We start from the raw sequence: 21,288 nt of genomic DNA, 5'->3' as shown, positions 1-21,288 counted from the left end.
ATCATCTGCATAATTGAAGATCATGCTACCAACACCTACATCCTGATCATTAATAAAAATAGTAAAGTTCAATAATCTCAATACTGATCCCTGCAGGACCAGTCTCCAAACAAATCCAAATCAACTACTTTTTGCCTATGTCCTGTCTATCTTATAGAGACACCTCTTGTGCGGTAACTTATCAAAAGCTTTTTGGAAGTTTAAGTAGACGATGTCTATTGGACTTCCCTCACCCACTAACTTTGTAAATTCTTCAAAAAATACAATTGGATTTTTGTATTTGGATAAGTGGAAATGGAAACGACAGCACAGAAGGAAGTCATTTGGCCCTTTGCATCTGCACCATGACCTGCTTTAAGCCAATTTTCCTCCCTTTTTTCATATACTTTTATATTCTTCCTTCACAAATACTTATCCAATTACTTTTTAAATTAGGTTATGATCTCTATCTCATAAAACAACCCATGGTCTCATAATCCACTCAGTGAAACCAGTTGTGGTAACGTCCTCCTTTGTTCATCTAGTGTTAATGCTGAGTTTACAGCCCCCTTGTGACTGATAGATGTCATTTAAAAAGATGCGAGACTTTACTATAACAAGATCTTCCAGATTGATTTCTTATAGGTGTTTATTGAACGCTGATGTATTGCAACCAGAAACCAATTACATTTCAAAAAATAAAGCATTGGAATGATTAGAGTTGAAGTTGAAAAATGAGAGTTTTGCAACTGTATACAGTAATTTCTGAACATATTTTATTCTGAAAAGTTCTGAATGCATGATGGCCGAGTGTTCAGATCGGTTCTGCTTTTTCAGGCATTGCCGCCTGCGTTATTGCTTTTCATCAAGCAAGTGACAATGAATATTTGAGGAGCTGTTTTTTTTCATGATACCTTAAATCAGTTTGCCAATGTAATCTTGAAGGATGCTGCTTAGCTGAGTACTTTAGAGCTGGCACTCTCAAACCTACTGTTGTCTGTCAAGTGCTAAGTGGTCTTTTTGGCAAGGTATTGGAATGAAGAAAAGTGAGCTGATTTGGTTTAGTTTATGTTAGGGGAGCTGTGAGCATTTTGTTGCTTTCAAGCTGCCAAAATCTCTTCAAGTGAAGTGATGTGCCCTCAAGAACCTTGATTCATCTACTGACAAAGATACTGTGAAATGGATAGTCCTGTTCCGCATGGCGCCATCAGGATGAGAATGATGATCGCTTTTTCGTCTTTTCAGACAAAAATCTGGCCAAACATTTTTTTAGGGTATCAATGCTCCTTTAATAGCTTCTCCATCCTTATAGAAATGTTTATGGCTACGTTGAGACCACGTTGGCAGCATATAGGGCCCAATTTTGCCCATGACTTGCATCAATTCTTTTGGAGTAAGTTGTTTTTTCTGGTTTAAGTTAAAAAATGCCATTTCCCCCCAAAAGATTTGCTCCAGAGTAAGTCAGTTAGGTACGATTTTCTTTAGTTCAGTTTTTTTTTTCCTAAAGAGGGCTTTCCCAGACACTTACGCCAGTTTTGGCCATTTATGCCACTTTGGCCAGCTAAGACTTACTCCAAATCGACTTAGGTCAGCATATGTGACCAGCTCTGAAAAACCTTGCGGGCAGTTAAGAAATCGGCGCAGGTTAGTACATTTAAAGCACCAAGACTTACAAAGCACTAAACAAACCACAAAAATAAGCATTCAATAACAAATAAAAAATACAAGGAAGCTGAGTGCCGTCACCAAGACTGACAAAGCACTAAACAAACCACATAAAATAATAAGCAATCAATCAATAATAAAAAATAGAAGTCCTACCTTTATGCCAGAATCAAGTTTTATTTTAAATCCCCCCCCCACCCCCAAAACACTCTTTCTCGCTCCCTCCCGCCGCCCCCCCACCCGGCCGCAAAAACTCTCCTCCGCTTCCCCCTCCCGCCCCCCCCCCCCAATCAAAACTCTCAAGCACAACCATCAATGAATAAAAAATAAAACTGAAGTCCGACCTTGGCCCGGGAATTCAGCGGGCCGGCCGGCCGGTGCGGGAGGCCACTCGGCCAGAGATAGGGTGCGGCGAGAACGGGGCGTCCCTTCGGCCGGGGGCAGGGGCTGCGAGCATCGGATCCTGCTCACAGCCTGCAGGACATGCTGGAAGTGCAGGAGCATGTGCACAGACTTCACTGCCCATGCGCGCAGGTGCCGGCACTGTTTTTGGCGCTGGCCTGATGCTCCCCCCCCTCCATTTCACAATGCACGCCACGCTGGGACTCCAGGGACTCCAGGGACTCGGAAGAGAGGCCAGGATGGGGCGATTTTTTTTCCGGTGCCGTTTCCAGCGCGCAAGGTCAAAAAAAGGGGTTGGGCAAAATTGAGCCCATAGAGAGAGTTCAGCACATGAATACACCTCAAGGGGCATCTCAAGAAAAAAATAGCAACGGTCTTAAAGCAGGCTTGCCGAGAGACGTCAATTTCCATTTGGCTTAAATAATTGATCAAGAATTCACATGGAGATTACACCCCTCCCCCACTGCAACTTCGACGGACACCATGTTTCTGCCCATGAGTGGGATTTCCACTGAATTTGAGGGGTGGGGGAGTGGAGTGGAGAGGGGGTGCTGAATGGGAGAAGCACCAAGCAAATTCCCAGTGATTGTGTCTTCAAATGAGGACCGTTGCTATCTGCTGTCCAGATATGAATGAAAACAGTGTGTGTCTTTCACTGATAAAGTGGGCCCCTTTGGACAGTTCCATACAATGCAGTGATTAACTGTATTAATGGCCTGCCTAAATTCTAAGCAGACAGTGCCCACACCATTCTATACTTAAGAGTTGTTGTGAATTTAAATGAAAGAGTGTCCTCCATAAAACCTTACCAGCGACTAATGATTCATACTGCAGATGAGAATTTTGCTTGCTCTTTATCTATTTGTACATAATATATATTTCAGGGAAAGGAAATGACAGATACAAGTCTCTCACTTCCAACACCTGCTACAGAACTCTCTTTGATAAGCCAAGTGGCTTTTAATAGCCTTTCCAGCTGATGGATATTAACTTGCATTTACAAATATGTTTATGATCTAGATTCAGTAGTCTGCAAATCAATGAAACTGTCGGTTTGATTCAGGACAGTTGGCTTGGTTGATGATGGCTTCAGCAATTCTTGATATGCCACTGCAGATGTGAGTCGGAGGTAAAGGAAATTTAAAAAACAGAAAAGGGCACAGAGCGGCATTTTGACAGTGGTTAAATTCAGATTTTCCTCTGTTGCAGCAAACCATTCCGTATTCAGCTTATGTCTTTTACAAGTGCCTTTGAGACTGGAGTTGAAAGTGGGTTCCACTGAGAGTTAGGGTTAATGACTGGATGTGGATATTACCTGCAGCCTTGAGAGGAAGTTATTCTCTTATTCTTATGTTTTTCTCTCATTACTTGTGTTATGTCTCAATTAAAGCAATGTGACTGAGTATTGTAGACATGAGTAAGTGTGACCTTAGTCTCTTTATTCTGACTCCAGAGTGCTGGCACAGCATGGGAGGCCTGCTTATATGCTGGGATCGCTTGGGACTCCAACAGATGCGCCCTCTGGTGGCAGTAGGATGCTGGTTACAAGGTGTTGCATACATAACAATTTGTTCATGCCAAGCCACACACAACCTGCTACTGAGTTAGCAGAGCGAGTTGCCTGCGCCCGTGGCGCCATTCATGGTGCTATGGCTGGCTGCAAGGAAACATGACAGCATTGTGTTCTGCTTCTTTGTGCCTTTGAATGGGAGTGAATAAGTCGTAAGCTATATTTGAAGCAAAGTCTGCAGACACAAATAACGAAGAAGCTGAGTCACTCGCTGCTCCCTTGCCCCATCCCATGGCCCCCATGAAGAAGCGCTGCACTGGCAGAGGTGCCGGCTTTCAGATGAGACGTTAAACCGAGGCCCATCTGTTCTCTCAAGTGGACTTAAAAGATCCCATGGCACTATTTCGAAGAAGAGCAGGGGAGTTATCCCCGGTGTCCTGGATAATATTTATCCCTCAATCAACATAACAAAAAAACAGATTATCTGGTCATTATCACATTGCTGTTTGTGGGAGCTTGCTTGGGCGCAAATTGGCTGTCGCGTTTCCCACATTATAACAGTGACTACACTCCAAAAGTACTTCATTGGCTGTAAAGCGCTTTGAGACATCCGGTGGTCGTGAAAGGCACTATATAGATGTCCATCAGTCTGCCTGTCTGTCCAAACATTTGCTCTACAATTAGCCCTTACAGCGTACACTGTGGTTGGCCTTTATTTTTGCACCTACCTGCAGTACCAAGGCTAAGAATGGAACTATGTGGAGTGGAGAAAATCAAATCTGCATACTATCATTTCTTGATGTTGTAGGTTATGACTTCTTCACTTTAGCATTGCACCAGCCCATAGCTAAGTGTTCTCAGGATTTGCGCAGACCAGTAGTGTGTTACAATCTAGGCTGACACCAGTGCAGTGTTGGTCGGATGAGACGTTAAACCGAGGCTTCGTCTGTTCTCTCAGGTGGATGTAAAAGATCCTGTGACACTATTTTGAAGAAGAGCAGGGAAGTTATCCCCGATGTCCTGGCCAATATTTATCCCCCAATCAACATCACTAAAACATTATCTGGTCATTATCATATTGCTGTTTGTGGGAGCTTGCTGTGTGCAAACTGGCTGCCGTGTTTCCCACATTACAACAGTGACTACATTCCAAAAGTACTTCATTGGCTGGAAAGTGCTTTGTGATGTCTAGTGGTCATGAAAGGCGCTATATCATTTTATTTTACAACACAGGTAAGTGACATAGTGTGATGTTTCACAGAGCAGTGAAATCTGTATTTTCACACTCAAGTCGTGGCACAGCAAGTTTCCAAATTCAGCTGGGCCATCAGGAACAAGGGAATGAAAACTGTGGAGGGAATCAACTAAGGGATTCTCAAACACTTCCTTGCAGGAGGATTTGGAGAAAAAGCTTGAACCACTTCCAAAAATGTGTTCTTTAACTGTCACACGGGATGTCACAAAACATCACATGTGGAGTAAAAACCCATGATAAATTGTATCATTTGTTTCTCTCCTTATTATGATAATCATAAACCATGATCGTCATCAAGTTACAGAAACAGAAAATGCTTTTTGGAGGGGTTATGAGTTGTGATTAGGGCAGGGAAAATGGAGTACGAGAAGAAGCTTGCAGGGAACATTAAGGCGGATTGCAAAAGTTTCTATAGGTATGTAAAGAGAAAAAGGTTGGTGAAGACAAACGTAGGTCCCCTGCAGTCAGAATCAGGGGAAGTCATAACGGGGAACAAAGAAATGGCAGACCAATTGAACAAGTACTTTGGTTCGGTATTCACTAAGGAGGATACAAACAACCTTCCGGATATAAAAGGGGTCAGAGGGTCTAGTAAGGAGGGGGAACTGAGGGAAATCTTTATTAGTCGGGAAATTGTGTTGGGGAAATTGATGGGATTGAAGGCCGATAAATCCCCAGGGCCTGATGGACTGCATCCCAGAGTACTTAAGGAGGTGGCCTTGGAAATAGCGGATGCATTGACAGTCATTTTCCAACATTCCATTGACTCTGGATCAGTTCCTATGGAGTGGAGGGTAGCCAATGTAACCCCACTTTTTAAAAAAGGAGGGAGAGAGAAAACAGGGAATTATAGACCGGTCAGCCTGACCTCAGTAGTGGGTAAAATGATGGAATCAATTATTAAGGATGTCATAGCAGTGCATCTGGAAAATGGTGACATGATAGGTCCAAGTCAGCATGGATTTGTGAAAGGGAGATCATGCTTGACAAATCTTCTGGAATTTTTTGAGGATGTTTCCAGTAAAGTGGACAAAGGAGAACCAGTTGATGTGGTATATTTGGACTTTCAGAAGGCTTTCGACAAGGTCCCACACAAGAGATTAATGTGCAAAGTTAAAGCACATGGGATTGGGGGTAGTGTGCTGACGTGGATTGAGAACTGGTTGTCAGACAGGAAGCAAAGAGTAGGAGTAAACGGGTACTTTTCAGAATGGCAGGCAGTGACTAGTGGAGTGCCGCAAGGTTCTGTGCTGGGGCCCCAGCTGTTTACATTGTACATTAATGATTTAGACGAGGGGATTAAATGCAGTATCTCCAAATTTGCGGATGATACTAAGTTGGGTGGCAGTGTGAGCTGCGAGGAGGATGCTATTAGGCTGCAGAGTGACTTGGATAGGTTAGGTGAGTGGGCAAATGCATGGCAGATGAAGTATAATGTGGATAAATGTGAGGTTATCCACTTTGGTGGTAAAAACAGAGAGACAGACTATTATCTGAATGGTGACAGATTAGGAAAAGGGAAGGTGCAACGAGACCTGGGTGTCATGGTACATCAGTCATTGAAGGTTAGCATGCAGGTACAGCAGGCGGTTAAGAAAGCAAATGGCATGTTGGCCTTCATAGCGAGGGGATTTGAATACAGGGGCAGGGAGGTGTTGCTACAGTTGTACAGGGCCTTGGTGAGGCCACACCTGGAGTATTGTGTACAGTTTTGGTCTCCTAACTTGAGGAAGGACATTCTTGCTATTGAGGGAGTGCAGCGAAGGTTCACCAGACTGATTCCCGGGATGGCGGGACTGACCTATCAAGAAAGATTGGATCAACTGGGCTTGTATTCACTGGAGTTCAGAAGAATGAGAGGGGACCTCATAGAAACGTTTAAAATTCTGACGGGTTTAGACAGGTTAGATGCAGAAAGAATGTTCCCAATGTTGGGGAAGTCCAGAACCAGGGGTCACAGTCTGAGGATAAGGGGTAAGCCATTTAGGACCGAGATGAGGAGAAACTTCTTCACCCAGAGAGTGGTGAACCTGTGGAATTCTCTACCACAGAAAGTAGTTGAGGCCAATTCACTAAATATATTCAAAAGGGAGTTAGATGAAGTCCTTACTACGCGGGGGATCAAGGGTTATGGCGAGAAAGCAGGAAGGGGGTACTGAAGTTTCATGAACTCATTGAATGGCGGTGCAGGCTAGAAGGGCTGAATGGCCTGCTCCTGCACCTATTTTCTATGTTTCTATGTTTCTATGTGACAATGCCTTGCAGATCAGGAAGATAGAAGATTCATGCAATTACTCAATAATTAATTATTAGTACATCTATGAATGATTCTCCCACTGTCAGTTTCACGGCAGGAAGTTCCTGCTACACAAGGTAATCTGAAAATGTATTGAAGAGTATAGATGAGCATTCAGCTGCCCCATGATATGCCATCAATGGATCACAACAACTTGCATTTATATAATGCCTTGAACATGGTAAAACATCCCAAGGTGCTTCACAGAAACGTTCTCAAACAAAGCTTGACACCAAACCACGTGACGAGATATTAGCAGAAAATGCTGGAAATACTAAACAGTTCAGGCAGCATGTGTGTTGAGAGAAAGAGTTAACGTTTCAGGTCGCTGACCTTTCGCCAGATGTTCTTTTTCAGCATATTGTGTTTTTATGTCATATCTCCAGCCTTTTCTGTTTTTATTTCCAATTTACCTTCTGTAAGGAGATATTAGGACAGGTGACCAATGTTCCCTTTAAGCTGCGTGGCCACATAGCACTTTAGAGGCCTTACACAGCCGGCTCACCAGCTTTTAAATGGAAAAAACGCACATGTGCGGCATTTTGAATGCGCCGTGCAGCCTGTTAAAGGGGCCGCGTGACCCAAAATGAAAATTAGAGGGAATATTGCAGGAAACCAAAAGCTTGGTCAAAGAGGTAGGTTTTAAGGAGCATCTTAAAGGAGGAGAGAGATGTGGTGAGAAGGGAAGGTTTAGAGAGAGAATTCCAGAGCTTAGGGCCCAGACAGCTGAAGGCATGGCCGCCAATGGTAGAGAAATTAAAATCGGGGATGCACAAGAGGGCAGAATTGGAGGAGCGCAGAGATCTCAGAGGATTGTAGGGCTGGAGGTAGTTACAGAAATAGGGAGGCTATGGAGGGAGGGTAGAGAAAACCTCACAATATCCTAGGTTTCCCATTCTTACTCGTTCTCCTGTGACCTCTGCAGGAAAGATCAAATGTATGGATGTTAACCATGAACACGATTGGGCTTTGTGGTACCACGACTTCCAATACCGAAACATTCTGCTGCACGCCCTATCCTGGCTCACACTTGAACAGCAATCAAAAGTAGAGAAGAGCCTGTGTACACCAGGAACATGCCAGGTTGTAGGGGCAAGTAACTTAAATCTCTTCAAGGTCAAATTAGGCAAGTGTCCTGGGAAAACACCAGCGGTTACAACTGGTCAGACAGCACGAAGGGGCTTATGGTCTTTTCATGTTTCTATCACCTGAAAAAAAATGGAAGGAGCAACACATCAGCAGCCCTACAGAAAGAAATACTTCAAATTTCACGGCTTCTACTGCTTGAGAATTAAATAACACGCTCAATAATTTACAAGCTGCAAATATGTATGTCTAATACAGTGTAACTTGCTGCAGGACACAAATGGAGATGCCCGTTATTACAATGGATTTTTAATGCAGTTAATACTCTCAGCCTACTCCCACAATTGCATTTCATTGTTTCAAAATGCCTGTCATAGATAAGACAACAGTATCATTTGTCTCCCGCCTTGTTTTAGAAAGATAATGCAGAATGACATATATATATTATGCTGACTGAAATGGCAATATTTGTTTTGGACATTTCATCTTGGTCTGAATTAATGCAGCTGTTAAAACAGATACATGCCAAAAATGCAGCTCGATGTCTTTTTAACTGAAGGAGTTGCTGGAATAAACATCCACAGTATTGTCCATCAGCAGCATCAAATTTTAGGCAACTTTCTAAATCGCGAGTGTTTATTCTTTAAAAAAGAAATGTTAAGTACACAATTTGTTATGCTGCTATGTCAGTGCATCATGGAATAGCTTGGGAACCGAATTCCAAAATGGTAGTCAATAACAACATTAAGGAACCAAATTGCTGAAATCAAGTTGCTCTTTTAAAAAAAAAAGTAAATACAGGGTTGGACCTTTGTGGTCCGGCACTCTCGGGACCTGACCGATGCCGAACCAGAGAATTTTCCGAACCATGGGAGGTCAGTATATGACTGTACCGATACAGCCGACATAAGCATACATCTAGCCTAGGCTTACCAGTACCTGTAGAGTGCTGCTCACTGCTCTCCTGGGCTAACTTTAACATTCATTAATTTGTATCTGTTCAGTTGTGTTTTGCTCTTTGTGCACTTTTCTTTATAAAAGTGACTGCTGATAATAGCAGAGAAACTATGAGGCCCACTGTCACGAGGAAATGGCATGATCGCTGAAACACCTCGGAACGGAGTTTGCCCATCTACAGGCATGGGAGAAGATGGCCGATAGCGGCAGTTCCGCAAACTCATGCCGAACCACGGATGTTTCCAGACTAGAGGGTCCCAGACCAGAGAGGTGCAACCTGTATAATGAATTGCGCAAATGTGATCACTAACATTTTTATGGCTTCGATTGAAGGAGCTAAATATAAAACTGTATTTGTTAAATATAATGCTGTATTTTCACAAGGTATTTACCGGATATAATTGCACTGAAAGCTGGTGAAAGGTTGACGAACTCAGTCAAGCAGAATCATTCACAGCAACAAAAGCGAGGTGACCGTCATGTCAAGAGTCATTCATCGCAGCCCAGCGCACTTGACTTGAAAAGAGCAAGTTCATGACATGCACTGCAATGCCCACTCCATCATTCTGTACAAATACTATGCAGTTCATTCCTGTGAAAGTATTTCCAAATATTTAACTGTGATGTTCTCTCCAGTATTTGTTTTTATTCATTTTGGATCACTTAAACAAAAAATCCTCAATGTTTCCCCCTCCCCAAGTCTTTCTCGCTCTCCTGCAATCACCCTGTGAGTGTTGGATTACCCTTGCATGGGCTGCACCAGCACCTACTTCCTCAGTACCTTGTTCAGGCATTCTTCCTCTCTGAGCCTTGACAATGAGAGCTGGATTTTCCTCCACTATAGATTCCCAAGTGGGGCTGGAAGGAACACTACCAAATGGGGCCAGGAAGAACGCCACCCTAACCCTAACCCTAAATCCCTGGCACTGAAATGTTCCTTCCTCATCCCAAGTACTAAAATAACAGTAGCGGTGTGGGGCTAGGGAAGCTGGACGATTTCCCTGCCTTCCCACCACAGTACAGGCAGATGTACCCACCTCTAGTGGGGAAACTGTTCCAGAGGAAAATTCAGCCCATAATATCAACCGGTTACCTGATCCAGGGGTTCACAGCCAGGGCAGATCCTGTCCAAATATATCACTGGATTGCAATGCAAAAGAGAAAGTTTGCGAACTGCTCCCCCTCCCCACCCCAGAGGCACCGAGGCCAATTCTAAAATAGGAGGACATTGGAATATAAAGGCTCAGGTATACTGGCATACGCACACAGACCTCCCAAAATTGGAGGTGGCTAGTTTCCCCAAAGAAATGCAATTGAGCTGCTAATTGACCCTGCTGTAATTCACGGGGTCGGTGTGTGTGTGTGTGTGTGTGGAGTGTGTGTGTATGTGGTGTTGTGTATGTGGTGTATGTGGTGAGTGTGTATGTGGTGAGTGTGTATGTGGTGTGTGTATATGTGGTGTGTGTATGTGGTGTGTGTGGGTGTGTGTGGGTGTGGGGGGGGGGGGGGGGGGCGGAGAGGAACTTCAGTTGCAGCCTTTAAAGATCAGCACTCACTTTAATCTGTCAGCAGCAGGCTGGGGGAATTGTCGCTAAGTGGTGAACCTTCAGCCAGACTAAATGTCATGTCAATTAGTGCCTTCAAATGTCACATCTGAGATTGCATGACTGTACTAAAGAACATCTTCTGCTGCAGGGGCGAGCAGCGAGGCTCAAGGAAGGGAGCTGGCAATTCAAAGAGAAAAAAACAAAGAGTCAACACATCAATGAGCCCAGTTTTCAGACATTCTTGGATGAAATGCAGAAGAGGGAAAGACTGTTGGATACCAATGGAGGAAACCTCAGAACAGTGTGTTGAAACCGATATGGAGGCAGTGGCAGTGAGCTGGGTGATACCTCTCTCAAACCCAGAACTGCAGACCAGTACAGGAAAGAATGCCCTTTCATGACAAAGGCAGGCTAGTGACAGACAAGTGAGTGTCCCTTCTTTTTCTTGGACACCAACATATTGCCAACCGTCCAATATGACTTCCTGCAGGAACCATTCTTCTCACTTCACTGTGGGTCCAGCAAAACTGCCATTCAGCCCCTTGAGCCTGTTCCATCATTCAATTAGATCATGGCTGATCTGTATCTCAGCTCCATTTACCTGCCTTTGCTCCATATCCCATGATACCATAACCTGTCTTCAAGAAAAATTCTGCAAAAATGTATCAATCTCAGTCTTCAAAGTTTCAATTGACGCAGCATTCACAGACTGTTGTAGGTGTGAAATCTAGAATTCCGCTACCCTGTGTGTGAAAAAGTGCTTCCTGATTTCACTCCGAAATGACCTAACTCTACTTTTAAGATTAAGCCCTCCTGTTCTGCATTCCCGTATCAGAGAAAATAGTTTCTCTGAATCGACCCCATTGAATCCCTTAATCATTTTAAATACCTTGATTAAAATTTTTTTTCATAACGTTGTTTCTGATCTGGAATGCACTGCCTGAAAGGGTGGTGAAGTAGATTTGATAGCAACTTTCAAAAAGGAATTGGATAAATACTTGAAGGGGAAAAATCTGGATAGCTCTTTCAAAGAGCCGGCATAGGTATGATGGGCTCAATGGCCTTTTTCTGTACTGTATCATTCTATGATTCCATGAGGGCAATTTTAACCAAAAAAACGGGTGGGTTTGGGGTGGGTGGGAAGTTAAAATGTTTAAAATTTCAAACCCAACCCCAATCCACCTTGAACCCGCCCACATCTGTTTTAACAGTGCCAGGATGAGGGGTGGCCGACCAATCTGCTCGAAAGAGACGGGTCGGTCGTTGATCGGAGACAGGAGCTCGAGGTGCGTGGTGAGGCCTATAAAGGCCCAGCGGCTGCGAGAGGCGGTGGCAGATCGGAGACAAGTGCTCAATGTGTGTGGAGAGGCCTATAGAGGCCCAGCGGCTGCGAGAGGCGGCGGCAGATTGGAGACGAGTGCTCAATGTGTGTGGAGAGGCCTATAGAGGCCCAGCGGCTGCGAGAGGCGGCGGCAGATCGGAGACGGGAGCTCGAGGTGTGTGCAGAGGCCGAAAAGGCCCAGCGGCTGCGAGAGGCGGCGGCAGATCGGAGGCGGGAGCTCGAGGTGCGTGGACAGGCCTATAAAGGCCCAGCGGCTGCAAGAGGCGGTGGCAGATCGGAGGCGGGAGCTCGAGGTGCGGGCTGAGGCCTATAAAGGCCCAGCGGCTGCGAGAGGCGGTGGCAGATCGGAGGCGGCAGCTCGAGGTGCGGGCTGAGGCCTATAAAGCCCCGGCTTGTGCAGCTCCAGCCGGGAGAGAAAGCAAAAAAGAAGCAGAAAGGAATCAAAAGGTGACGTCACAGCCAAAGGGGTAAGTGATTGGCTGGTGATTGGTGAGCAGCTTTTCTTTTTTGTTTTATATCAGTAAGTAACCTGTTAACATAGTTGTTGCCAAATTAAGGGTATCTAAGGGTTAAGTCATGGCAGGAGAGATCGGTCACGTGATATGCTCCTCCTGTACCATGTGGGAACTCAGGGACACTTCCAGTGTCCCTGACAACTACGTGTGCGGGAAGTGTATCCGCCTCTAGCTCCTGACGGTCCTCGTTGCGGAATTGGAGCTGAGGGTGGATTTACTCTGGAGCATCCATGATGCTGAGAATGACGTGTGTAGCGAGTTGGTCTTACCGCAGGTGAAGGGTCCACAGCCAGCTAGGGAAAGGAAGACCAGCAGGAAGAGCAGTGGAAGGAAGGTAGTGCAGGGGTCCCCTGCGGTCATCCCCCTGCAAAACAGATACACTGCTTTGAGTACTGTTGAGGGGGATGACTCATCAGGGGAGGGCAACAGCAGCCAAGTTCATGGCACCATGGCTGGCTCTGTTGCACAGGAGGGCAGGAAAAAGAGTGGGAGAGCGATAGTGATAGGGGATTCAATTGTAAGGGGAATAGATAGGCGTTTCTGCAGCCGCAACCGAGACCACAGGATTGTATTGTTGCCTCCCTGGTGCAAGGGTCAAGGATGTCTCAGAGCAGGTGCAGGACATTCTGAAAAGGGAGGGAGAACAGCCAGTTGTCGTGGTGCACATTGGTACCAACGACATAGGTAAAAAAAGGGATGAGGTCCTACGAGACGAATTTAAGGAGCTAGGAGCTAAATTAAAAAGTAGGACCTCAAAAGTAGTAATCTCGGGATTGCTACCAGTGCCACATGCTAGTCAGAGTAGGAATCGCAGGATAGCGCAGATGAATACGTGGCTTGAGCAATGGTGCAGCAGGGAGGAATTCAAATTCCAGGGGCATTGGAACTGGTTCTGGAGGAGGTGGGACCAGTACAAACCGGACAGTCTGCACCTGGGCAGGACCGGAACCAATGTCCTCGGGGGAAGTGTTTGCTAGTGCTGTTGGGGAGGAGTTAAACTAATATGGCAGGGGGATGGGAACCAATGCAGGGAGACAGAGGGAAATAAAATGGAGACAGAAGCAAAAGACAGAAAGGAGATGAGTAAAAGTGGAGGGCAGAGAAACCCAAGGCAAAAAACAAAAAGGGCCAATGTACAGCAAAATGGTAAAGGGTCAAAGTGTAATAAAAAGGCAAGCCTGAAAGCTCGGAGCCTCAATGCGAGGAGTATTCGGAACCCAGGAGAGGGCTCTGAGCTAGTTAGAGTGGGTGAGAGCAAAGATGAACAGGATCCCAAGAAAGAATGCAAAAGGCAGGAGGCAACAGAGCAGAGTAGCACTGGGGTAAGTGTAAACCACAAGGTGATAGGAAGGGACAATATGTATGAATATAAAGCGGCTGCAGGAGGGGTCAAAACTAAAAATCATGGTTTAAAAGCTAGTATTAAAACACTTTACCTAAACGCACGCAGCATTCGAAATAAAGTAAATGAGTTGTTAGCACAAATCATTAGAAATGGATATGATTTGGTGGCCATTACTGAAACGTGGTTACAGGGTGGCCAAGACTGGGAATTAATCATATCTGACAATTTGGAAAGATAGACAAGAAGGGAAAGGATGTGGGTTAGCTCATAAAGGATGATATCAGGGCAGTTGTGAGAGATGATATTGGCTCTAATGAACAAAATGTTGAATCATTGTGGGTGGAGATTAGAGGTAGTAAGGGGAAAAAGTGGGCGTAGTTTATAGGCCCCCAAATAATAACTTCACGGTGGGGCGGACAATAATCAAGGGAATAATAGAGGCATGTGAAAAAGGAATGGCAGTAATCATGGGGGATTTTAACCTACATATCGATTGGTCAAATCAAATCGCACAGGGTAGCCTGGAGGAGGAATTCATAGAATGCATACGGGATTGTTTCTTAGAACAGTATGTAACATAACCTACAAGGGAACAAGCTATCTTAGATCTGGTCCTGTGTAATGAGACAGGAATAATAAACGATCTCCGAGTAAAAGATCCTCTCGGAATGAGTGATCACAGTATGGTTGAATTTGTAATACAGATTGAGGGTGAGGAAGTAGTGGCTCAAACGAGCGTACTATGCTTAAACAAACGGGACTACAGTGGGATGAGGGCAGAGTTAGCTAAAGTAGACTGGGAACACAGACTAAACGGTGGCACAATTGAGGAACAGTGGAGGACTTTTAAGGAGCTCTTTCATAGTGCTCAACAAAAATATGTTTGAGTGAAAAAGAAGGGCGGTAAGAGAAGGGATAACCAGCCGTGGATAACCAAGGAAATAAAGGAGAGTATCAAATTAAAAACCAATGCGTATAAGGTGGCCAAGGTAACTGGGAAACTCGAAGATTGGGAAAATTTTAAACGACAGCAAAGAATAACTAAGAAAGCAATAAAGAAAGGAAAGATAGATTATGAAAGTAAACTTGCGAAAAACATAAAAACAGATAGTAAAAGCTTTTCCCGATACATAAAACGGAAAAGAATGACTAAAGTAAATGTTGGTCCCTTAAAAGATGAGAAGGGGGATTTAATAATGGGAAATGTGAAAATGGCTGAGACCTTAAACAATTATTTTGCTTCGGTCTTCACAATGGAAGACACAAAAACCATGCCAAAAATTGCTGGTCATGGGAATGTGGGAAGGGAGGACCTTGAGACAATCACTATCACGAGGGAGGTAGTGCTGGACAGGCTAATGGGACGCAAGGTAGACAAGTCCCCTGGTCCTCATGAAATGCATCCCAGGGTATTAAAAGAGATGGCAGAAGTTGTAGCAGATGGAGTCGTTATAATCTACCAAAATTCTCTGGACTCTGGGGAGGTACCAGCGGATTGGAAAGCAGCTAATGTAACGCCTCTGTTTAAAAAAAGGGGGCAGACAAAAGGCAGGTAACTATAGGCCAGTTAGTTTAACATCTGTAGTGGGGAAAATGCTTGAAGCTATCATTAAGGAAGAAATAGCGGGGCATCTAGATAGGAATAGTGCAATCAAGCAGACGCAACATGGATCCATGAAGGGGAAATCATGTTTAACTAATTTACTGGAATTCTTTGAGGATATAACGAGCATGGTGGATAGAGGTGTACCGATGGATGTGGTGTATTTAGATTTCCAAAAGGCATTCGATAAGGTGCCACACAAAAGGTTACTGCAGAAGATAAAGGTACACGGAGTCAGAGGAAATGTATTAGCATGGATCGAGAATTGGCTGGCTAACAGAAAGCAGAGAGTCGGGATAAATGGGTCCTTTTCAGGTTGGAAATCGGTGGTTAGTGGTGTGCCACAGGGATCGGTGCTGGGACCACAACTGTTTACAATATACATAGATGACCTGGAAGAGGGGACAGAATGTAGTGTCACAAAATTTGCAGATGACACAAAGATTAGTGGGAAAGCGGGTTGTGTAGAGGACAAAGAGAGGCTGCAAAGAGATTTCGATAGGTTAAGTGAAAGGGCTAAAGTTTGGTGAAAAATGTGAGATCATCCACCTTGGAAAAAAAAAACAGTAAACGGGAATATTATTTGAATGGGGAGAAATTACAACATGCTGCGGTGCAGAGGGACCTGGGGGTCCTTGTGCATGAATCCTAAAAAGTTAGTTTGCGGGTGCAGCAGGTAATCAGGAAGACGAATGGAATGTTGGCCTTCATTGCGAGAGGGATGGAGTACAAAAGGAGGTACTGCTGCAACTGTACAGGGTATTGGTGAGGCCGCACCTGGAGTACTGCGTGCAGTTTTGGTCACCTTACTTAAGGAAGGATATACTAGCCTTGGAGGGGGTACAGAGCCGATTCACTAGGCTGCTTCCGGAGATGATGGGGTTACCTTATGATGATAGATTGAGTAGACTGGGTCTTTACTCGTTGGAGTTCAGAAGGATGAGGGGTGATCTTATAGAAACATTTAAAATCATGAACGGGATAATAGACAAGATAGAGGCAGAGAGGTTGTTTCCACTGGTCGGGGAGACTAGAACTAGGGGGCACAGCCTCAAAATACGGGGGAGCCAATTTAAAACCGAGTTGAGAAGGAATTTCTTCTCCCAGAGGGTTGTGAATCTGTGGAATTCTCTGCCCAAGGAAGCAGTTGAGGCGAGCTCATTGAATGTATTCAAATCACAGATAGATAGATTTTTAACCAATAAGAGAATTTCGCGTTATGGGGAGCGGGCGGGTAAGTGGAGCTGAGTCCACGGCCAGATCAGCCATGATCTTGTTGAATGGCGGAGCACGCTCGAGGGGCTAGATGGCCTACTCCTGTTCCTAATTCTTATGTTCTTATGTTCTTCTGAAACCAGTTAAGGAGGTTGTGTGCCTCTGTTTTAACAAGGTTTCAATTTTTAAGTGCTGTTGGCCTCAGCAAGTAAAAGGGGGAGAGAAGTGCTGGATCCATAAGTTAAGTGCCTTTACAGCACGGCTTGTGGGCCAGAAGGAGCAGGTGTTGCCCCCAGCCCAACACACTAACCCAGTAAACACCCCTCTCCCCACCCCCGCCAGCCCTGCACAATCTGTCCAACCCTGATATCCCCCGATCCCCCTCGTAATCACTGACCCCACCTGGTCTCCCCACAATCACCATGATGTATCCGCACCCAACTCGCCGATGTCTCAGCTCCCCCATGCCCCCTCAACAATTTTTTCCTCCTGCCCCATCACGACCTTTTGCCCCACCGTGATCTCTTCCTCCTCGCCCACTGCAATCTTCCCCCCCACCCTACCGTCTCACAGCCACTACTGAACCTATGAGGGCATGCGGGGAAACCATAACTCCTCCCCCCCCTCGCTCCAAGATCATGCTTCGATAAATAGCGGGGCCTATGATTCTAGATCACTCCTCAACCTTCTAACCACAAGGGAATACAACTTTTATGTAAACTATCCTCATAATTTAACCGTTTAAACCCCGGGATCTCTCTGGTGAATCTGCGCTATATCCTTTCCAAGGCCAATATATCTTTCCTGAGGCTGAGTGCCCAAAACTGAACGCAGTGCTCCAAATGGAGTCTGACCAAGGCTCTGTGCAAATTTTTGTATTCCAACACCCTTGAGAAAAAGGCCAACATTTTATTAGCCATTTTGATTGCTTTATATACCTGTGCACTAGCTTTTCGTGAGTTGTGTTCATGGACACCTAAATCTCTGCTGGTCCACAGATTCTAGTCCTTCCTCTTTAAGAAAATATTCCGCATTGAACGCCATCTGCCACAGTTTTGCCCACACACTTAATCTCGCTACATCTCTTTCTAACTCCCTGCTCCCATCCACACTACCTCCTGCGTCTCCTAACTGCAAATTTGGATAGAGGACTCCGTATTCTTTCATCCAAGTCATTAATATATATGGTGAAAAGCTAAGCTCCCAGTACAGAGCCCTGGGGGACACCACTAGTCACATCTGCTCAGAGAACGAACCCATTTGAACTAAGGATTACATACAGTTTCCCACGTTTGCACTGCATTTACAGTGCTAAAACGAGCTCACTTATCATAATGATATAATTGTAAAAGTCATTTCTTCATTTGTTTACAATTCTGACTTCAAGATAAGGGAGCCAGTTTTAGCAATGTAAACATGCAGAGCAACACATGCTCAATATTTTCCTGCAGCCTAAAGTAAACAAGTGACCGCTGTAAAAGCGTCGTCAGACTGTCCTTGATAACGCTCCCGAAACTTACCGTGTGACAGCATCACAAAGATTAAGAACTTTGAGTGCAGGGAATTGTGAGTAGAAAACCACCATCCAATAATAATCCAATCAAGGAGAAAGAAATAAAAGCCTTGCTCACTCCTCCGCGCACCCCGCCCCCACCCCCATCAACCTTTGCGGGATATCCATCCCAAACTCTTATGGTAGCGTTCCTACTGATAGAGCAAGATTTTAAAACCTGCACAAAGTCTGGACCTTTCACATGTCTCCACATTTAGGACTTACTTTTTATTTTGTTGCATTTCATCTTTTCATAGACTTGTTTATACAGAAGCCCTTCATCACAATATACTGTCCACAATTCAGGAGGCATTTAATTTTTCCTAAAATAGCTGACTACAGTAGCCATTTTCAAAATGGCCCTCATCTCAGAAAAATATTATATTGTCTTTCCCTCCTCCTCCAGTAATAAATACATTTGAGTCATTTAAAAAGTTATTTGGGAAATGGGCCAATAGACATACATCGATTTTTTTTTTAATCACCATGTCAAAAAATGCTTGCTGCATCACATTGTTCCTGGTCTTGAAGAGAAATCTCTTAAGTTTATAAACCAACTCCCACAGCAATTTTACAATTGGTTCCAGCAATGAGCTATTCCGGAAAGCATGACAAGGGGCGAATATCTTACCTTCACTGTCAGATGATCAGGGACTAGATGGAAAAAATAGATACAGATCCACTCTGTTGCTTCAATCTTTTTACATCGTCTTCATTTGCTGCAAAATTGAAAGCACGACATAAACAATCTTGTCAGCAGCAATCCAAGTGATTTCTATCAACGTGAAATATAGTTGTCACAGCAGTCAGAATACATCTGTGTATGGGCCGATGCCAAGAGCTTTAAAGCTGACTAAGTATTTTCAGTGTTGCGAGTTCACAAACATCATCCTATTCCTTAAAGTTGTGCATTTTCCTTGCAAATACATTCAAAAATCCCTCCCAATAAAAAGGGAATATTGCTCAATTTTGAAAGCCTTGCAGTGCATGCAGGATGAGGTATAGGGTGTACCCAGAGCAAGTAAGGGAGGGTGACACTAATGGGTTCAATTTAAGCACAAGGAATCATATTTATAAATGAAGAGCAATAGAAAATGGGACACAAAAGCAAATACTGCGGATGCTGGAATCTGCGATAAGAACAGAAAATGCTGGAACTCTCAGCAGGTTAGGCAGCATCTGTGGAAAGGAAGCAGAGTTAACGTTTTGGGTCGATGATCCTTTGTCAGAATAGAAAATAGAAAATGCAGGAGGAACATTTTTTAAATGAACAGAGTAGTAAGATTGTGGAACAGGTGATGAAACATGAAACCTCATCGGCTCAATGATTTGCAGAAAGGAACTGCACAGGTTCATGTCAACAATGTGTCGTTCATGGAAGTCCTATGGATAAGTGGGCTAGATGGACTAAAGGTCTCCTCCTGCCTGAAACTCTTACTGTGTGTTGAAGGATGTGCATTCTCCTCCCCCAATGCACTTAACTTGAACTGTCAAGAGTCAACCTAAAAGCAAGGTGTACTGAGGAGGGAGGGGAGGAGGGACGGCGATGTGACCATAATTTTCTTTCTCTTGCTGATGACTGGCCAAAGTATAAACAGAGCTATTTCACCATCAGTGGGAGAGCCTCACCAACATACTCAGGAAGCTATAATGCTGTGCTTTCAATAAAGTTGTCATTTTATTAACTTTTTTCCATCGTGTAACAGGTACGGTCAAAACAGATGCAACAGATCATAAAACATAAAAGTACATGTGCTACATTCAGAGATATAGAAATACAAGGGAACACAGATGTTAAGACCGTGAAACAAATGGCATTGGCTCAGAAGTTACTGTTTGCAGCAGTCATACAGGAATGTTTAACAGGCTAGCACTATTAAAATAGAGAACAGGGAAATGTTGTCTAAAGGTATTTAAATCATTTAAACAAAACAGTTCAACACAACCATTCTAATAGTGGATAAAAGAATTGTTGTACGAATGGATTAAGCTTTTAGATGCTATTCATTTGTGGCTACATCTTCCACCCCTTCAATTGGAGTTCAGGATTGGAATATCGATCCTTCATTGAAACACCTGATGTGGAAGCAAGTCATCCTCTATACGAGGGACCGCCTATGATGATGATGATGATGACTATTTGCAGTAATTTATCAGCTATTAGCTATCTACAGCTTCTAATACACCACCATAATGCAAACACTTGGGGCTAAAAAATCACCGACCTTGCGACCGTTGTTTCGCCGATCTGCTCGGCGGGAAATTCAGAGACGTTTTGCGGCGACGGTTTCAAATACTGCTGGGGAATGAACCGCCACCGTGCAAGACTTGAAGTATCGCTTTCGCCAAAAATTTGGCTCTGCGTGCACTCATATTTAGTGCGAAAAAAAACGGCAGGTAAAAGCATTCCTTGGAGCAGCGGTAAGTATGAAGACCTGCAAAAAAGGCAGGTTAAAGTTTTTATTTTTTAATTCTTTTTTAGCGATTCGATAGTTAAGTGTAATATGTCCTTACTATACAGTATAAATGCACACGAGGCCCATACTTGAGAGAAAGTCACTCTGTGACCAGTCCTTTATTAGCCAGCACTGAAGTGATGAAGGTGTGTGGAGCTTCCCCTTTTATACGTGAAAGTCCAGGTTGGGAGTGTCTCCCACAAGTTCACCACCTAGTGGTCAATGTTCTCACAGTGTACAACTTAGGTCAGTTTATACATGGGTTACAATGACAGTTGAATACATGACATCACCTCCCCCCCAAAGTCTTATTAGGATCACAGGTCAAGTCTCTCTGGTGGTTTACGCTCCCTTGTAGAGCGTCTGAGTTGGGGCTCCGGTTGTTGGGCGCTGGCCTGAGTGTCTGCTGTTTGCGGTGCCTCAGGCCTGTCCGGACTGCCCACAGTGACTGGGCTCTCCTCCGCTTGGTTCCGGTGTTCGGTCACCTGTGGTGGAGTAAACTCTACATCGTGTTCTTCCTCTGCTTCTTCTATGGGGTTGCTGAACTTCCTTTTTGTTTGACC

At 44.4% G+C, this 21,288-nt stretch overlaps 1 protein-coding gene across 5 annotated transcripts in view; it reads right to left on the bottom strand.

The window, feature by feature from the left end:
• Positions 1–21,288, bottom strand: part of LOC139262274 (alpha-(1,6)-fucosyltransferase) — a 1,093,864-nt gene that overhangs the window by 754,501 nt on the left and 318,075 nt on the right. For 4 of the 5 annotated variants that reach the window (XM_070877420.1, XM_070877419.1, XM_070877418.1 and 1 more), the window contains one exon: positions 18,901–18,988. The gene's annotated coding sequence lies outside the window, so the exon portion shown is untranslated. Of the gene's footprint in view, positions 1–10,706; positions 10,739–18,900; positions 18,989–21,288 lie in introns of those variants that run through there. The other variant, XM_070877422.1, reaches the window with a different exon arrangement.

The sequence above is a fragment of the Pristiophorus japonicus genome, chromosome 4, assembly GCF_044704955.1.
Source record: "Pristiophorus japonicus isolate sPriJap1 chromosome 4, sPriJap1.hap1, whole genome shotgun sequence".
In the NCBI taxonomy this organism is placed as follows: Eukaryota; Metazoa; Chordata; class Chondrichthyes; family Pristiophoridae; genus Pristiophorus; species Pristiophorus japonicus.
This window is presented reverse-complemented; position numbering and strand designations above follow the sequence as displayed.